Source organism: Centrocercus urophasianus, unplaced genomic scaffold (genome assembly GCF_019232065.1).
Source record: "Centrocercus urophasianus isolate 14NV4802_14NV808 unplaced genomic scaffold, USGS_Curo_1.0 seq_10, whole genome shotgun sequence".
NCBI lineage: Eukaryota > Metazoa > Chordata > Aves > Galliformes > Phasianidae > Centrocercus > Centrocercus urophasianus.
The window spans coordinates 5,312,459-5,332,925 of record NW_024884142.1 but is presented as its reverse complement, the minus strand read 5'-3'; the positions used below and the strand labels follow the sequence as shown (position 1 = coordinate 5,332,925).

The 20,467-nt window shown below is 40.2% G+C and overlaps 1 protein-coding gene across 3 annotated transcripts in view; it reads right to left on the bottom strand.

Annotated features, from left to right (window-relative positions):
• The window catches only part of CYRIA (CYFIP related Rac1 interactor A), a 53,521-nt gene extending 46,924 nt beyond the window's left edge, over positions 1-6,597 (bottom strand). For 2 of the 3 annotated variants that reach the window (XM_042812700.1, XM_042812684.1), the window contains exon 1: positions 6,177-6,256. The gene's annotated coding sequence lies outside the window, so the exon portion shown is untranslated. Of the gene's footprint in view, positions 1-6,176; positions 6,257-6,436 lie in introns of those variants that run through there. The other variant, XM_042812692.1, reaches the window with a different exon arrangement.
• Between the last annotated feature and the right edge of the window lie 13,870 nt (positions 6,598-20,467).

Here is a 20,467-nt window from a genome sequence, read left to right as displayed (position 1 = left end):
AGAAGTCAGACTATGTATATGTGGGGGGGAGGAAGCGTAACTGATACAAAATCGGATTCGCCACGGAAATGATGCACAACAAATTCAACCATCTAGTCTTCTACAACCTAAACAGGTTTGCACAACTGAGAATTATTACAATAAATCTTTTCCCTCCCCAAATCCCAAAGCAGAAAACCTCCAAAAAATTAGGAACAGCAAATCATCTGTACCAAATAACAAACCAAATGATAAATACCACTGCACATCTCTTACAATGGCTGTTTAAATACAATTCTGGAATCAATTGACATGACAGAGGATCAGCTCCATAATGGTACCACCACTCAGCATTTCCCTATCAGCCAACAGCTGATAGTAATAAAGTTTTGCCCCACAGCTCCCCACTATTAATATGCATAAGAGAAACCAGAAGACATAATTTCTGCTCCCTTCTCAGAAAGCTATTAACTCAAGCTAGCCTCCCAGACTTAATGTGGGGTTGCTGCAAAATGAAAATGAGAATGATCAGGCTGTTTAGCAAACACACACGCAATAAAGAAAACAGAAAGTAAGTTTTCTTTGAAGTGACTTTGAAAAACAAGAAAAGCATCCCTTCCCACTACTTCCCAATGTAAACACATTCAGCCTATAAAAGAGTAATCTTAGCACACAGCAGTTCTTTAGAGTTTGTAACTACATGGTTTTTGAGATGCTATGATTCTACACTCTGGGCTCAGTTCAGCTGTGTAGGTAACAAGTGCTAAATGAAATATCCTCAGCATCAACTTTATATATAACATCCAAGCTGCCCAGCAGACCTTACACCAAGCAGGACGTGGTTTTTTTCTACTTCTTGAATCTTCTACCCAAGCATACAGTGAACATCATAAAGCATCTCAGACGATTGTGTCAGGCAACTGAATCAAACTATGTTCAAATCATGTCCTAACTCCAAAATAACGACTATTTTTGGAAGGTAATCACAGCATACGTGCCAAATTCTGGACTTTATCTTCTCCAAAATCTAAGCTTTTTTTAGATTTACTAGTTAATATGAGAATAGAAGCACAAAAATGGACTCTCATGAGAATTCTAATCATGGCTACAGTAATTTCAGTTATGAACTTTAAGTAACTGGGATGGTAAGCAGGAAGCCCTCTAACCCAACAGGAAACAAAGTTGAGAAGCCTGCAGTTTACACTTGGAAGCTCAAGAGGTATGTTATGTTATTAAAAAAAGGTTTTAAAACCTTCAAGCCTCTCCTGGAGTAAAACAGAAAGTCATCCCTTTCATAAACTTATGAGAGAAGGAGTCAGATAATTCTGAAGTTTCAGATGAGAAGGCAAGAGCACACCCTGGAGCACCATAGGGCAATTTAAGAACATCAGCAAAGCAACCATGAAGGAAGTAAAAGCACCAGGTGGTACGTGGTCTCGGGGCTACAAGGCTGGCTCACAGTCACACGTCCACATGCCAGGACAGAGCCAACAGACCACTGTCTGTTCTAGACTACACCCACTGATGGTATGAAATTGAGTATTTCCTGGATCAAAGAACGAAAAACCCATGAAAATCAGATTTCCCTCACCTCAGATGAATGCCTTGATCACAGGACATGTCACCCTTCCTGTGGCCTAATTAACACCAGTGCATGTGAAATAAAGGTTTCTTACCACTACAGAACAGTTCATGAGATGTTGTCTGCTGTACTCTCCTGGGAAGACAGAGCTGTGAGCTTAACTTACTTCAAGTTGAAAATGGGACATAGAAACAAGCTTGCACCTCATAGTTAATTGATGCACCTCATGCATTAACGAAAATAATGAGAGGAGAGAAGAGAGAAAAGTCACTGCAAATTCTTCTTCCTTTAGTTTAAACAAATAGTTTGCACTTGTTATTTATTTCTTAGCCAAACAAGGCTTTCAAATCCAGTGGGAACACTCCTGTCTGCAGGTGCCAAAAGCAGTCAGGTGCAAGAGAGATAGAATTCTCCAGAACAGTCCTGGCGGTAACGGTTTTGAACGGATGCACAAATGAAGTTCCATGTTTCTCATTTTTTCTACAGAAAAAAAATACAGACAGCAGAGTGCTATCACACAGGAGTTTTAAGAAAACCATCACCAGCTTTAAGGCATCTAATTGTAAAACAGGCCACTCAAATAATTTATGAATTCAAGTTGTAATTCAAGAAGAAGAAAGACTTTCCCTCCAAAATTCTATGAATTATATATATATTTATATTTAAAAGCTTCTAATAACAACTTGAATGTGTGTGTACCAGAGTTCTATAGGACAGTACGGGATTGCTGTTACCTAAAAAAAAATAAATCAGTGCAGGGCTACGCATCCCCAAACACCAAACCACCTCCACAGCATTATTAAAGCGTGCAAACTTCAGCACCCAGCTATGACTCAGTCTTTCAGAGCTCACCACAGATAAATAGGGGACCAAACGCCAGGTCCCAGTATCATAGAACATATTTCATCATGTAGTCCATATATGACAACTCTCACGATACACTGATGCTGTTCAACAGATGTGAGGGCTGTAAACTTAGGGGTTACATTTATAAACTCAAGACTGACAAAACCGGAGTGGCATTTGTGGGAGGCATAAATAACACCACGCGTTGCATTGCTAATGGATCCTTCAAAATGAATTGCTCACATTTTTCAAGATGCACAAATTTCTTACAAAGATTTATTGAAAATAGGTTCAGGCTTTAGCTCCGTTTTTTGCTCTGCCATTCACCCAACCTAAGCTCTTAAAAGTCATTGCCACTCCAAACAGCCCTTCAGAAATAAAATAATGAACAGGAAAAAAAAAAAAAAAAAGAAGTCTAAGATTCACAGAAAGTTTGCACAGAGCACTGGTTATGCCCTCTATTGACAGGCTTGTCAATTAGACTAGAATATTTCAGCTGCTGGCTTACAAAAATAAGTATTATTGAATGGAGGTAAGTCTGGAAATGTGAAGATATTGCTCATGAGAACATTTCTAAACATTTAAAATCCTTAATAATACAGATCTTTTAAATATCAGTGTCTCAGTACCCTCCTCCTCCCAGCTCATATCCATCTTACAATTTGTCCTATTTCTGATATTTTTGCCATACAAGCAATGACTGCTACCAAATCATCAATCTTTATCAGATGGTATACGAGGACAGAAAAATAAGGCACATGTTTTTCATTTTAATTGCAAGTATGGATTGGAGTCCTGTGAAAACAGAAGAATGGTAAAATCAGTGCTTTGCATGAATTAAGACCTATACGTCTCACATCACTCGCAGTGCTTTCATCATCATTCATACGTGAATGCCTAGCAGCTCCTATTACAGTTTCAATTTAAACAGCAAAATTCAAATTTATGACCGTATTTTTTGTAACTCACAAGCTGTCCCATATATTAAATATTTTAATTCATGCCTCTCAAACTGTTTTCCCTGATTTAATGCTACTGTTTTGCATTCATAGATAATGTAAGTAGAAAGCGCTGCTAAAAGAATGATTGATAACACTGAAACAGATCCAAATACATACTGAATTCATTACACTGGAAACACTATGAGGTTTTGGCTCCCTCAAATTTGTATGCATTATTACTGCACATATTCCTCTGTCCATTGATACCACAGCTCACAGTGACATACTAAGTCTGTTTCCAGAGATTTAACAGAAGACTTAATGATGTCTGGATTGCATACAAGTTCTGGATTTAAAACATTATTTTTCTGTTCTGTATAAAATGTGAACTGAATGATCAAGTTAATGTTCTCCGATGTGCATCATGCATCTGGTACTAAACAATGCCAGTGATTCCACAAAACCATTTTCCATTTTCCCTAAAAATTCCAAACAAGATGGTATTTGGAAATATATATATATATATATAAAATCAATTAAAGAAGTCTTACTTAAAGTGCCTGTACACCTATACAACATGGTTTCTGATAGAGTATTAGAACTGTTATTCATTTAGATTGTGTCTATTTTTATATAGATTTTTAACCACTAATTTTGTTTAACACATAACCTGTAGAAATCAGCAACATACTACGCATGCAAACTTTTGACATCTTTATGAGACTACCAAGCTGCTGAGGACAACATATTTTAACCTAACAAAACTGTGTTAAAAACAATGTTATGAAGACAAACTAAGCATATTAACAATGAATTATCTTCCCAGTACTATAAAATACACTAACAGACTCACTGTTATGGCAAAATGGCATCTGCTGACAGTAACTATGAAGTAGTATCCAAGAACTTCACCATTTTCCTTTGTGAATTAATCAAGTATTTTTCATTCTAATTACTGGCATACATTGTCTTCTTAATTACTTGTGGTTTGCTTATTTTTTGTTTTTAATAAAGAAGTTCACAGGCATATGCGACTGCATAAACAGTACGTGGGGACAGTGAAAAGTAAAGAGCAGAATACAATAAAATTTTGGACAGTCATTAAGAAACCATGCAAATAATCCAGAGAGCCTCTATTATGCTTGCTATAGTTTACATCTCAGTGAAACCTTAACATTCAGGTACACTACACTACGGTGTTCAACATGCAGCTGAGGAATTTCATTCTTAGCCGTTACCTTATGCTCTTCATAAACTTAAGTCAAGCCTTTCATGCTAATCCCATTATCTGTAATTTCATTTCATTAAGACATTCTTAAAATCTACTCTAGGAGAGTGAAATTGAGGAGCTCTAGCACTTTATGACATGTTTTTATTTTGGGCCTGGTGAGGGGGTGGTGGCTTACAAGAAAGCAGGATCCAACATAAGAAACTGCCAAGTTTATTCCCTAAAAAAAAAAAAAACAAAACAGCATGCTGTTCTGCTGTTCGTATATACGTTACAAAGATATAAAAGACAGCATATTGAGAAAAGGTAAATATTATCTTAGTTCTTCTCTGTGCAGTGTGAGTTGGGATATTTTCATATACCAGTGCTGGACGTGCAGGGTACTCTGCCCACAAGGCAACCTCTTGTCACAAGTGCATCTCATTCCATCTCTCCCCACCTAAGCAGAGCTCACAGTCAAAGTCATTTTCAGGTTTTTTTTTTTTTCTCCTGACCTTGCAGATGGCGAGGAGAAGAAATGCAAAGCAAAAACACCCCTGTCCCCATTTATCCTTTCCACACACGCACTGCCTTTAGGAGCTGGTAAACAACAACCAAGCACAAACATGGTCTGTATAGAAATGGAGAGCTACCAGAAACAGGTTGGGAAGCAGGCTGAGCTGCCCTCAGCAACGGCACTGGAAGGATGTGAAGTTCTTTCCGCATTTCTCGCAAATTATGAAATGTTTGGTTTTATCCATTGGCATCATATATTACCAGGGCCTTACTGGAACACAACCCAGAGCAATAAAATCAAAGCTACACTGTCTTGAAATTAAATTAGGGATGAAGAAATGCAAGCGCGGTATCTGCTCAGCGTAACACAGCACTGACAGCGATTCGTACGATGAGCAGCACATTACAGAACGTGATTTTCCTCCGTTCTCACGTCTAGCTCTCGAAACGGAGCATCCAGTAAGCCGTGCTCCCGGCACGGCCAGCAGCCGCCGCAGAAACTTTTCAGCAGAGCCCAAGTTGGGCGTGCGAGCCCCCTGCCCCCATCTGCAGCGCAGGCAGCGGAGCTCCGCGACCTTTTCGTTCCGTTCGCCTTCCGAGTCCCCGTCACAGCCCGGCACCCGGTTCGCTGCCTTCTGTCCGCGGCCAGGTGCCGCAGCCCGGCCCAGCCCGTGTGCAGCGATGGAACCGCGGATGCTCTGCGGACGGAGCGCCTCACATGAGGAGAGCCCGCCCGCCCCTCACCTCCCCACCCGGTCCCGCTGCCCCAGCTGGCAGCGAAGCGGCGCGTTCCGAGGCAACAGTTGGCCGCTTCCTCCGGCATCGCCGTCGTCCCCCGGGACCGTCCGGACAGCCCTCCCGGGAAGGACGGGGTGAGAGGGAGGGAGAGGGACGGCCGCGGGCCCAGGGCTGGGCTGAGAAGGAGGCACAAAGGCGGCAGCTTCCCCCTGCAGCCCTCCGGGGAAGGCAACACCCGAGCGGAGATCAAAATAACGCGGGGGCTGCGAGGCTCCCCGCTCCCCTCCCAGCAAGGGGAGCTTCTTCCCACCCGAGAACGCCGCCTCAGCCCCCACCGGCGGCCGGGGGACGAGGAGACCCGGCTTACCTGAGCCGCCCGTCGCCTGTGCCCGCCGCGGTGACCCTCGTCCATCCCCCGCGCCTCACAGACAGCCGCGGCGCGGCCCTGCCCTGCCCGGCCCAGCGCCGCACTCGGAGGCCCGCCCCGCAGTGGCTGCGTACGGCTCCCGCCAGCTGTCGGCCCCGGGCGGGCGCGGCTCACCCCGGACCCGCCTCCTGCTGCCGAGGGGGGTGAGGCGCGCGGGAGGACGATGGGGCCTGCGGGCTGAAACGTGCGGGGTACCGCACCTCTGCGCAGCCGTTCCTCCACACGCAGGGCCCGGAGTGCCCGCCTTGCCTCAGGCGCTCGCCGCCGTGTCACCTATGTTGTCGCTGAGGCGGCTTTCACCCATATCTCTCGGTTCCCAGACCGTCCGTCTCCTTTCCCCTTTGTGGGCTCTCTTTCAGTGTGTGAATGCTTGAGTTCAGCAGGGCTGCAAATACTCTTTTTTTTTTTTTTTTTTTTTTTTTTTTTGGCTTCACACAAGTCAGTACTTCCTCAAGATGTCAAAAGCAGATCTGAGCCCGTTCGCAGCTCGTGAAAATGCTTTGTACTTCCTCTTGCTTCTGGGAGGGTTAAGTAAGGTTAAAGCTGTGAGAGTGTTTCGGTGCTTGGTTTCCCCCTTCCCCAAAAGCCAGTCTGAGTCATTTACAGGAAGAAAGAAACCAAAAACAGCCTGCGAGTAACAGCGTTGGGAGTACAGCACAGAAATAGCAGGTTATTTGTTCACACCAAGGCTTGTGCTGCTGAGCTCTGTAAACGTGAGAAGCCAAACGCTGACCACAATGCCTGTGTCACACTGCCATGGAGCCAGGAGCTCACAGCTGTGCTCTGTCTGGGGAAATGTGTCAAAGCTGAGGCCTGTGCCACCCAGCAGGTGTGACTCAGGTTGTGGGGAGGCTGTCGGTGTGTAGGATGCTCTGCTGGCACAGTTCTGCCTTTTGCACCAGAGCAGTGTCCTGAGCAGCAACACTTCCACAACCATCACAGTATGCATCTGGGTATTTTTGAACTGCATTTTTTTTTGTCTGAAAATTCCCAATTTTCTGGTCAGAAATTAGTCCATGGAAAGGCTCTGCTACAGTGCATGTATTTAATACAGCTATCCCTACAGCATCCAGCTCAATGGAGCGCTAAACTGCTGGCTTGCATTTTTTTATCTACTTGTAAGTAGCTTGTAAAAGCAGTAAAAAGCATTGCTCCACTTTCAAGCAGGAAGAACACTTACGTGGACAGCTTGAGCCTGGAGACAATGGAACCTGGGATTCACAGCTAGCAGCTCTGTGTCCCCTTTTCCTTGCTTATTTTTCTGGGGCACATGTTCTGACCGCTGTATGATGGGCATATCTTTAACTGAATGCCATCATAAAAAAAAGCTGTCCCTCATCACTGGTGAATACTCCAATTTTGTTTGTATATGTTATATATACTCTCAGAATGTATGTACTGAATGCCGATGGGATTTAGCCAGAAGAATATTTTGTTTCTGGATTCTGGTAGTATTTAGGAATTAGATTTTTTCAACTTTTAATTCTGTCGAAACATATGTTATGTATTGATGAAATGAATTCTGGAACTCTGCACAGCTTTCACGTCACACACTGCCATAAGAGTGAAGTTGAACAGCCTTCAGGGGGAATGGCAGCTGAGTGATAGATTTCAGATTCTCAGTTTTGGACAGTGACGTTACAGGCTAGGAATTAATTGTTTAATCAGCTCTTTGCGCATTAGCCATGCGACAGTAACTGTCTGTGTGGAACTGCTATCCCAGTGCAAACGTGAGACAAATTCAGCTTGGGACATATTCGATAGGGTTTGAAATCCTAAAGTCAACTCTTATCATTTGGACTCTACAAAATGTGTCAAATAACACCCAGCTTTTGCTCAGAAGTAGTGCAAGATTCCCACAAACATGTCTACCAACCCTGTGCCAGTATCTCAATCACCCTAAACTTGCTTTAAATTTGTGCTTGCATGTAGACAGGTGAATTGTGCCTCTAAATTTAGATGTGTAGACACTTACATGGCCTTAGATGTCAAGCAGGTGTTTAATCTCCCACTGCAGTCACTGTGTACTTTGCTGCACAAGTGAATCCACATTCATTGCAATGGAAATTTAGATACCTAGCTGAAGACACCTGCATACAGACCACTGCAGTTTGGGAGTTTGAATCTCACATTGAATCCCATCCAAATCTGTTTGCTAACTCAAATCTCAGAGGTATTTAACATGTTTTCTTGCAGCTATGGCAATGCATATGGAACCGTAAGCCATGGCTTAGCTGGGACATGGTAGAAGAGCAGCAATCTTACAAGTTTTTTAGATTCTGGCATTGCAACATCTCCCATAATTTGAAAGACCACATCGTTTTGTTTTTGTTTTTAAAGAGGAAGGATATATTCAAAAAGTCATCCACAACACTGGCAAATATCTGAATGACTATCTATCTGGGACAGCATTTTCTAGTCTTTTGTAGAAGGTATGGTACCTTGCAAGTCCTAAAAATCATGACCTTATGCTGAATAACAAGCATCTGGATGCAACCAATGACCTCAGAACAGATGGAAAAGAGTTTTTTGCTTGTGATGTTCAAATTGCCAAGCAGAAGTAATAGACTTATTTAGCAGTTTTCTCAAGTTATTACCTGTAGAAGTTGATCTGTGGAATAAAAGAACATCTTTCTTAATGATTGTTTTAGCTCTCTGTTGACTGCCATAGAAGGTTAGTACAAACAGTGTTCTCAGAAAAGAAAGGTTTAGCACTCACTTCAGAGATTACCAAATTTGAAAGAAAGTCTCTTCAATTTCAGAGCTACTTAATCATCTCCTCTGTCTGGAAGTACTTTGTTTTTTTTTTGGTTAACGCACAAAAAAAGAAAAAAAAAAAAAAGAGAATGCTACTGGATTCTATGAGGTAAAATAAGTAAATTTTATGAATATTCAGAATTCAATATTATCCTGTCATCACTTGCATAATTCATGGTACTGATGCTGTTTGGAATTGTAGCTGTTCATCGCTTATGAAGACAAACCTCAGTACTAATCTGCAATTTAGGGACATAATTTTTTCTCAGTGATACCAGACAAAATTAGGAAGTAAAACCAATTTGAGACATAACCAAAAAAAAAAAAAAAAAAGAGAAGAGAAGAAAAAAGGGAGTTTATCTGTCTTTTTTATGAGTCTGAATCATATCTGAAATTGTTTCCTACCAGAGAAATATGCTGCTGTATGTTTGTCATTTTTTTTCTTTCCTCGTAAAGAGTCAACCATCAGTAAGAGGGCAGAGAAAAGTTTTGTATCTCCGTTGTTGGCCTTCTGCTCAAATAGCTTGCTTTATCAGTGTGCACTGGGACTTCATTGGAAATCCCCAGTTTATTTCTTGCATCAGCTGATGAAAGAACTTAGCAGAAGCATGGGCAGCCCTTTTCTGGCAAAGGATCAACTGCTGGATATTAGAGAAGCTACACTGATCACAAAAATACAGGCATCCCAACTGAATACAGCTGGAAATTTGTCTTGTATTTGTTTACCTATTTGGGAGTCAATGCATCAGAAATATAATCCCCATTAAAATGCATGTACACCTTGGAGAGGTGTACAATAAAAGTATGTTTATTTAATGTCTTGATTATATTCATTAGGCATTCAATGTAGACTCAATTTTATTATCAGTCTTACAGAAGTTAAACAAGTTTGCTCAATAACCTCTGTGATTAAGCTTCTTGTATAAGCTTTTAAAGATATCATGGCCATGTGCACAGTTCAAAAATAGTTGAGATTTATAAAATAGAATAAAATACATAATAGAATAAAAATAAATGTTACTTTTGTCATTTTTAACAAGTCTGAATATTATATATTTTATATATATTATTTGTATAGTATAAATAGCATATATAATAATGGATCTTTGGTTATGTAATTGAATGGGAATATGGTTAGACTCTGGGATACTTTTTGGGTATGGTTCTCCACTGTGAACATCCAAATATACATGACAAAGCATAATAATACTGCTCCTTTATACTGCAGATGCATAACTGGTAACACTGTAGTACTGAAAATCATAAAAACAACAGAAAGCTTACCTTTTCAGAATTCAGAAGTTTATCAAGAAGCTTGATAATGCTTACTCATTTTGTATGCTTTTCCTACAATGAAACTGCAGGGCAGTGGAATTATAGTTTACAAAAAAATAGTTCAGATTTGATGTAATAATAATACTAATGCAAAACGAATAGCAATCATTTCAATATCTTTCTGGATATGTAATGTTGCATTTATCACTATTAATGTTAATAAGAAAATGTCTATGTACCAAACTATTTTAAGCTGGTCGGCACAAACCCATTTTCATTTGCATCTACTGAGATGTATCCTGGCAACCGTATATTTTTGGATTCGTAACAATTTATTCTATTCATTTTATGCAAATGAGATAACCAATACTGCAAGAATCATGAGAATTCAAGATGGATATCTCGGATAACATTGTTCAGAGCTATAGATAGATGACTAAGGATGATCTGTAAGTCATACAATTTTTTCAACAATTTATTAAATATTTCCTTCAACACATCAGCCCAGCTAAAAGGTTTATCTTGCATGATTCACATACTTTTTATTCCAAAATGGAAAGCATTAGCAACCCAATCTGTGTCCTGTGAAGTAACGATTATCACACACCATGGTTCTGCTTCCAATTTGTTCTTTCGTAAGTTGAAAATGCTGCATGTTTTCCAAACTCACACAGAGCTTAATCAGCTGGAGGAGAAGGAAGAGCAAAGACTCCAGCCACTGATCGCATCTGTACATGCTGATTTGCTAACTGGATAAATAAAATAGTGTCTACATCAAACACAAAGCTGAAGTGCTATGTATGGAGTTACTATCTTATTGCGTCATTGAAATGTCATTGAAAGGACTCTTATAAGAAAAGTGTCTTATGGTTTTGCTGTTTCTGTGAGAAAGATTTGTATGCATTTGCTATAGGAATAGTTTACAGCAACTTGCACATCTTCAGTATATTTTGGTACCATCAAAACTTTCACTGTTTCCCTTGAGATCTAAGGTGAGCTGGGCCAAAGCTTTGTTTATGTGCAGCGTATAACACTGTCCTAAGTACAGAACACTATCAAAAGAATTAATTCCTTTTCCCTACCTTTGTTTAAGAGATTTCAGCCTGAATCTAACTCACTGAACCTGAACAGTCCAAAAGCCAGGCCTATGTAGTTCTTCTGAAGAAATGGCAATTCTGAAGCAGTGCAGCTGGTAGACTCTGTACCTGTTACCTACCAGATGTTCCTCAGTGCACATGACAAATTTTGCCGTTCCACTTTGAGACAATGAGCTTCCAGTCCTGACCAGTAACATTCAGTCATATCCAGAATAAATTCAAACTGGGCAGCTGAAATTGGTCCCCAGTCAGTTTTCCTGTCCTTGCTTCAGCATCAAATCTACCTCTACCATTAGCAATGGAACTATTTCTGAAGCACTTCCCGAGCCACTGAAGTTTTCAGCTGGCCTAGGATCCCTTTTTCAGTTTATTATAATACATAATACTGACAAAATACAATATTAAGAACATGCTTCCTGAGCTAATCAGTAGAGCCTTTCTTGTGTAGAAAATTTCAGCAATATGTTTTTGCCTTATTGCTACATGGCAACTTAAGTTTGACTGAAATCTTTAAGAGAGGTAAAAGATCAGGACTGCAGTTTGATGATGTATGAAGTGATGAGCTGTTGTTCCAGGAAATTGCACAAGTATGTCAAAGTAACAATTGGCTTGCTAGAATAGACTCTTAGCTTTTATAATAGGAAAAGCCAGGATTTTAATTGCACTTAAAATTTCAGTATGGGTCCAAATACATAAATGCCTGAAGGGATGTGATGAATATGGAGTTCAGTGATGACCACTGCCAGGTTAAGAAGCATTGGGCACAATCTAAAGCATAGGAAGTTCTGTCCAAACACCAGGACGCATTTCTTTGCTATGGAAGCGATGGAGCACTGGCACAGGCTGCTGCAAGGTTGTGGGGTCTTCTCCTTGTTCCTCTGTTGTTTTGGTAAGGCACATTACCACTTCTAGCTGCTTATGAACTTCTTGCCTGTGATTGTTATTCCCTAGGATTTACTAAGATGACCTGCTAATATAGTCAAAATGTGATAGGTTAGATCAAACTGTTTAATTAGTAGGTCTTTGCTGGGCCAGTAATTTTGACTGAACCATACTAGAACATGCTCACCCTGTCAGCCGGAAAGAAGACATAAGCAAATGTGAGATCTTCTAGCACAAAGTGGAGAGAGAGGCATGCAAGTTGTTCGTACAATGTGCATCTGCTTATCACTCAGCAAATTTAAGGAATTCAAAACTGAGTCCTCCCTTCTACAACTGTTTGGTTCTTCCGATGCAGCAGAAAACTTAAAGCATAACTTTAAGCATATACTTAAAGCATATCCTTTATTAAAGTTATTGGGATTTAACTGTTCTTAGCTTCATCTAAACAAATCTCAGGTGTAAATCTAATGTAAATCTTTCAGTAAATCTGTAAATTCTGCAGGTGTTTTCTTCTCTTCACCTGTGTTTCACAAATTGTTGAGGATCCATAATACATGCAAGGCAGTAGAAGACTAGAAGATTGGCATCCGTTTTCTTTTCAAGTTTATCTAAGTAGGATAAATAAATTTTAAAACAATCCTAGATATTGTAGTCAGCTAACCAAAACCACCCTGAAATTTGAAAAATCGAAAAAGGAAAATGGTACCTCTTTCAAAAGAAGTGCTTCTGCCTTTTAGTCAAACGTTCAAAGAAAATTTACATATAGGAGCACTGGTAAGGGCTCCATTTGAGAGGGTGCCAACATGAAAACAATTTAATTCTTCAACAATCTAGGCATTCCAAGCTTAGTCTATCATTTCTCTAGTTTATAAAGTAAACAGCATAGCAGCCGAAGTGCCAGGAGCATTGAGAAACTGCTTAACTGCCCAGGAGTACATTACTCTTCTGCTGTCTTATTAGAGTTAGAATTACTGTAGCTTATATATCATCCTCCTGCTAGATCATATCAAAATTAATTTAAAAAGGTAAATATCCTTATTATTAGTAAATTACTTAGGCATTTTCTGACATCTGACAAGGAAAGATAAACAGATTTTCTGGAGTTCTCTACATAACCATTGCATATCTTCTTTCAAGCATTGAATCTATACATAGATGAAATGAACTGTTGCCTATCTGAAACAAAATTGCAGCAGTAATTATGAAAAGTCAATAGGAGTCAAGCAAGTGTTCGAAATTAACAGTAGTTAATACTGAGACAATTATAAGAAAAAATGGAAAGTATATTTACATGGGTGGAAAAAGACCTGTTTCCACAATGTATTTAATAATCATAGGATCACAACATCATTAAATAATTCATGTAGGAAAGGACCTCATGCAGTTTCTAGTCCAACCTCCTGCTCAAAGCAGTGTCAGCTGTGAGATCAGGCCACATAGCAATGATGTTTATCCAGCTGAGTCCTGAAAACCCCCAAGTCTGGAAACTGCACAGCCTGTGTCAGTCTACTGTCTGACTGCCCTTGTGCTGAAAAGAGTTTTCTTTCTAGCCAACGTGTACATCTCTTCAACGTAGTGTGTTATGTCTCCCTCTCCTGCCATACATCTCTCTGAAGTGCCTATGTCTGTCTTCCTGGGTAGTCTTCTCAAAGGTATTAGAAAGCTGCTGTTAGTCCCACCCTAATAGTCATATTCAATAGACATTAAATCATCTGTTTTTTTTCCCATCAGTTACTATGAATGAAAAATAAATACCTTACTCCACCTTACTTTCTTCCATTTGCCTCTTATCCTAATAATGCCACTTATCCTAAAGCAGGTGCTCGAGTCCAGGACCATGGAGTCATAAAAAGGTTTTGAGTTGGAAGGGTCCTTAAAGCTGACCCAGCCCCAGCTCACCTGCCACAGACAGAGTAGCCACCCACCAGATCAAAACCCACCAACATCTAAACTAAACCTATTTAGATTATGTTCCTTGTGAGAAAAGCTCCTCACTTTCTAGCAGCAACCAGATGTTTCTTGAAATCAAAAGTGTTTCTGGCTTTGGCATTGCTTCTTGCAGCAGTCCTAGTTAGACATTCTGCAGTTCCACCTTGTATAGTTGTTTCAGCTTTGTTACTATGGTGAAAAACAACCCAAGTATTTGACAAGATGATATGCAAACAGTCTTTTCTAACTCATTAATAGGTGACAGCTGAAAGCTATTTCTCCCATGACAAGAAATATGTTAATTCAGCTGTTAGAAGAAACAACTGAGCACTGAATTATAGAACAATTAATTTTGCATAAAACAAATGAAACATAAAAATTTTTGTCAGATGTTTATAGATCTCATAGTAGGACTGAAGCATATTTTCTGCTTCAAGTTTTTCAGTGTATTTTCTGCATTTCTTTGCATACAAGAGATGGCTTACTCTTACAGGGTAACACCTATAAGAGAAGCTGTAGGAATGAGCTGAGAGCTGTGTTTTAGCACAGGCCTAACAAGAGAATTCTGTCATGATGAAAACAGAAGAAAGCATTTTAAAATTTTGTGGATAACACAACCTCTATGACTTCAGTGGCACGGGAGAAAACAAATAGGATAACTGTTTGCCATCATAACTGAATCAGATCACAAGGAGCTCCATCTTCATCAAGGAGTTTGAAATAGTGCCAAAATCTCACACATGACTTAGGTGGAGGCTGGTTTTCCTGAGCCTGTGCACAGAGCAGAGAGGAGTTCTGCCTTTTGTTGAGGTTCAGGACAAGGGCATGACATTTCTGTGTGTTTGCTTTGTGCATCCAGTGATTACAAATGGTGTTTTCTTTACCCTGAAAGTTCCACAGTGATAGGGAATGCCACACAACCAACGACAAAAGTCATACCATTACAGTTTTTCCTTCCCCAGCATTACTTTGTATCAGATTTCGTCTGGAATGAATTTTTATTAACTCCTTTCCACCAACTAAAGTTGTTCAGAGAGAAGGCTTAATGCAAATGAATCAATAAGGTAATTAGTGTTTTAACCAAATGAGCAGGTTCATTTCATGCAGTACCAGAAAGGCATTTCCAGCTCTGCTTCCCTGACAAACTTTACCATTAATCAACCACATCTAGCTTGTATTTGCTAAATAGCACAAAGATGACGACATGAGCCAAGCTGCTGTATGTGATTTGCAATCCATTGATTATCATACAGCAAACGGAGAAAAGAGGAGCGAGGTTAAAAGTTGTATTTTAACATCTTAATGGCTCTGGAACCTACCTATCAGGGTCTTGTTCAGGGTTTTGGTCTCTGGCAGTCAGCAACTTTCAGATCTCTAAAGGGTTCCTCTCTCTCCAAGGGCGACTGCCATGTGAAGCTCAGAAAGAGGCAGCACAGATCTGCATATTCAGTGCTGGGTACAATAGCTCCATTCTCACTGTCAGGTCAGCAGTCAAGTTCAGCATAACTCCTCCTTCTGGTTCTGAATCAAGACTTTATGGAAATGCTGCGGATTTTTAATAAAGTGACTCTGCTGTGAAACAAATCTTCCCTTGGTGACAGCTTTGTGCTGAGCCGCAACAGCACAGAGCTTATTAAGTCAAAACTGTGAAGTTCAAAGACAGCATCAGGTTTCAATAGGCATCTCTCCTCCCCTGTTCTTCACAGAAACATAATTTGTTACCGCCTATATTTTTGTTAGTCAGGTAAAGTCTACACGCTCTTGCTGCTGTAAAGCTCAGTGTATTTTAGTAACTAGTGAACCATTCTCACGTTTGTTTGTTTTTTTAATCAAAAGCCAAAATTTCAGATTATTAAACTTATTTTCAGTCTTCTTCTTCTGTACCAAAATTCAGTTACGGGCTGTGATTTCTAATCAGCAATAAGCTCTTCCATAGCTCCGGAAATGATCATTTTCAGTGATCCGTATCATGGTGCAGTATTAAATTAATGCGTCATAGAGCAGAAGAATGTTATTCCATGGCTCTTAATTCAGTCATATGAGCTGACTTATGGAAAAATTTTTCTTCCCAGAATATAATTTATGCTGTGAATGAGCTCCATCCTTTTAAATTTCAGTGTTATGGTCTTTGCAAAAGTTACAAGTGATTATAAACTCGTGTGAAAGCAGCAGCAAGTTTACTTCAATTTCAAAATAAAAATGTAAACCTTAAATCTTTATTTATTTTCTCCATTGCTTTTATAGAAACCCTAAACAAACTCCTTATATATGAATCTCTGCATCACGTAGAATTTATCATTTTTATTCTGATTTCAGTGCTTTGTGTTGCAATCAAGTGGAACTCAGTATTTAAGCGTAGAGGGCTTGCATCATGTTAAATGCACAAAAAACAATTTCCTTTAACTGAGTTGTTCTTGGTCCTCATTTAGAGTATCAGCCAGCGCTGTGGTTTCCCTGTCATCGAGAATCCAGCCACTGGCTTGAATGTGACATTTCTAACATGGCGACTGGGTCTCTGGGACCCTTTTTTGGAGATTTGTAAATGTAAACTTCTTTCTTCCTTCACCCACAGTGATCCTGTAGATGGCTGCTGTAGATCATGGTCCTATCTCAGCCTCTCTGCTTTTCTGCTGACTGGGAGTCTTTCCTCAGCCACTGCATCAATCTCAGCCACTGCATCAAGAATTAAGCATCAACCACATTTAAGAGATTTTGGAAAGAAGTTTTTGAAAGCAGGCCAGTCTCTCAGTGAGTAAAATGCAGTGGGTAAAAAAAAAAAAAAAAAAAAAGAATTTTTTTAGTTTTTTTTTTTTTTTTTTTTTTTTTTTTTTAATTTAAACAAATAATTTGATACCATCTGCCTGGGTAAACTTTGAGTGTGACCAATGGATGCCGTAGGAACTGAATGACTGAATGAGGACAGATATGGAAAGGATCTCTTTGAAAGGGTAGATAACTGCAGGACAAGGGGAAATGGTTTTATGTTGAGGGAGAGAAGATTTAGGTTGGATGTCAGGGGGAAGTTTTTTACAAGGAGAGTGCTGGAACAGGCTGCCCAGAGAGGTTGTGGATGCCCCATCCTTAGAGGCCAGACTGGACGGGGCCCTGGGCAGCCTGGTCTAGTGTTAAACGTGGAGGTTGGTGTCCCTGCCTGTGGCAAGGGGGGGTTGGAGATTCATGATTCTTGAGGTCCCTTTCAACCCTGTCCATTCTGTATTCTGTGATTCTGTGTGATTCTGTGACCTAAGTGGTGTATTTTTTCCCAGGGTAAACTCAGTGCATATCTCCTTTGCTATTGTGGTCATGGGTTTTTTTTTTGTTGTTGTTGGTTGGCGCTTTTTTTTGTTGTTGTTGTTTTATATTTCTTTTGGTCAAAGTTTCCATTTTCTCTGCAGAAAGCTTTCACCAAGCTTTCTTTGGTGTCTGTCTGAAATGATATGCGGGGTGTCATGCAAGGTGACAGCAGAATGAGTAAAATAAATAGGATGCCTGTTAATGAAAGTGGATTTCCTTCTACACAGTCATTACTTATGTCATGCTAACTTTCCATATCCTGTAAATATGAACCTCACCTCAAGCAGGAAACACATGTGCGCACATTCTTGTCATTGAAAAAAACGATACAAGGCAAAGTTAGCTGGCACCAGACTTCTAAACTGCAATGTTTGTGAAAAGTCACAAACACACCAAGGGGAGATCTATACAAAAACATGAAGCATGAAGTTACAGAGATAAAAATGTTCAGTGATATTTATACTGTTCTCTTAAATAAGCCTGAGCATTCTGATCTCCTTTAACACTGAGGTCTTTTCTTGTGCCCAAACCCAAAAGAACTCTACTAGTGATAACTCTCTTTTGAAGTCACAGGGTTAACAACACTGTAGCTACATAGTCCTGTTAAAGGGCTGTTCATGTTAACGTAAGCTGGAATAGCTGAAACGAAATCAAAGGAACTATTTTTGAAATGCATGCATATGTAACATAACCCATGTTATTAGGACAATTTAAAGAACAGCAAAAAGCCATTGTTTCACAAATAATTGTTCTCTAAGATTATATTTCTTTCCATGCTACTAAATGGAACAGCACATAAGAAAAACACTGCAAAAGTTGTTTTAATGAATTTTGGGAATGAATCTTCAGGGAATTGCAGGAGAATCTTATGAAGAAAGTCTCTGGTAGCTTTAATTACAGAAACACTACCTGCATACACAAAGGAAAATGAGGCTCTTCATCCCTTTTTTCCTTTCGCAGCCTGTTGTGTTAGGTCTGTGCTCCGCAGTGCACAGTAGAAGTTCCACAAGGTTTAACAGCTGTGGTGGCCTGAAGGAGCTGCTGAGATGAGCATTAACAGGCTAGGAATATTGATAGAGCTGTAGCAGGGGTATGTGTTATGAAAGAAAGAAGAAATCTTACAATATATTTGAGAAAAAATGTAACATCGTTACAGAAATTTACCTTCTTGTAGGACATGTCATCTGAAAACATACATCTGATGCCTGTAGGGATGAATGCAAGTGGTGTTAATTGGATCTAAGGCTGAAATGTTGTAGCTTAGTTTGGGAAGCAGTTCTCAAAATCCCCTCTTTATTTTACAGATGCCTCAAAATTTCATCAGTATTGTTTCCTAATGTGATGAATGTGGATCATGGAGCTCTTCTCATTCACTACTGCAGAAGTCACCGTGGGAAGGGGTGGGAATTTATGCACTTCAAATGATGTGTAGGGAGCAGCTGGAGTAGAAGGTCCATCTGTTCTCCTGGCATAATCTCCTGACCTCTGTCTTCTCACTGGTTATGTCAGAAAATAGGAATTATTTTTCTAAACAGGTATAAAAAAATCCAGTGATCTTTTTTAGTACATACCTGTTATGAATCTTCATCAGAAGTCAGTGTTTCTAACAGCCCAGCAGTGTGCCTTTCCTGTTTTCTTGCTGCAGAGACCCGCATGTAGCCTGCAGTCATACAGAGATGTACCACAGTATCTACCACAAGTCAAATGTTCGTAGGCAGCTGTAAATACACGTCAGCTCTTGATCAAGCCTTATATGGATTTTATTCTTTAAAGACTCATGGATAGGCTGAGAGACCTGGGGCTTTTCAGACTGGAGAAGCTCCAAGGTGACATGATAGTGGCCTTTCACTTTCTGAAGAGCAGCTACAGGAAAGAAGGGGACAGACAGGATTGAGCGCAGCCCTGCTGAAAAACCTGGTGTAATAATGGTGGATGAGAAGCTGGACATGAGCCAATAATGTGCCCTCACAGCCCAGAAAGCCAACTGTATCCTGGGCTACATCAAAAGAAGAGTAGTCAGCAGCTCAAGGGAGGTGATCCTGCCCCTCTATTCTGTGCTGCTGAGGGCTCACCTGGAGTACTGCTTCCAGATGTGGAGTCCTCAGTACAGGAAAGACATAGACCTGTTGGAGTGCATCCAGAGAAGGGCCTCAAAAATCATCCATGGAATGAAATACCTCTGCTATGAGGACAGGCTGGGAGAGCTGTGCTCTTCAGGCTGTAAAATAGAAGGCTGCTAGGTGACCCGAGGGCAGCCTTTCAGTGTCTAAAGGGGAGCTTCAGGAAAGAAAGGGAAAGGCTCTTTAGCCGAGTCTATTGTGATAGCACAAGGGAAATGTTTTCAAGCTTATAGAGGAGAGATTTACATCAGATATAAGGAAGAGATCATTTACAGTGAGGGTGGTGAGACAGTGGAACAGGCTGCCCAGAGATTTGCTAGACACCTTGTCCCTGGAGACTTTCAAAGCAAGGCAGGATCAGGCCCTGGGGAACCTAATCTGGCTGTGGTGTCCCCATTCATGCAGGGGGGTTGGACTAGATGACCTCTAAAGGTCCCTTCCAACTCTGAGGATTCTATGATTCTATAATTCAATGTTTTCAGCTGGCTTTTTTAATACAAACATTAAAAAAAAAAAAAAAGCCTAGGGCTGGTGTCCCAGCTGCAACCAAAGAAGTCACTTGAGAAAAGGCATAACTGTTCAAAGAATTGGCAAACATGGATGTTGGCAGCTGCCATCCACCCAGTTCTAAAAAAAGTCTTACAAAAGATGAAGCGAAATTTGAGCTTTAAAAAAAAAAAAAATACTGCACACAGTAAAGCGTAGCCTGTAGAAAGTGACACTAGGAACATTAGATGCTTGTGTTGTAGTCAAGTATAGCCCTTAAGAGTCATCATGTGTCTAAAATGTTGCTACTTTTTTTTTTTTCCTGTTGGTCTGCTTTATAATGAAGTCAGACCAGTTATGGTAGCAGGCTTAGGCTGCAAGAGGTATTCAT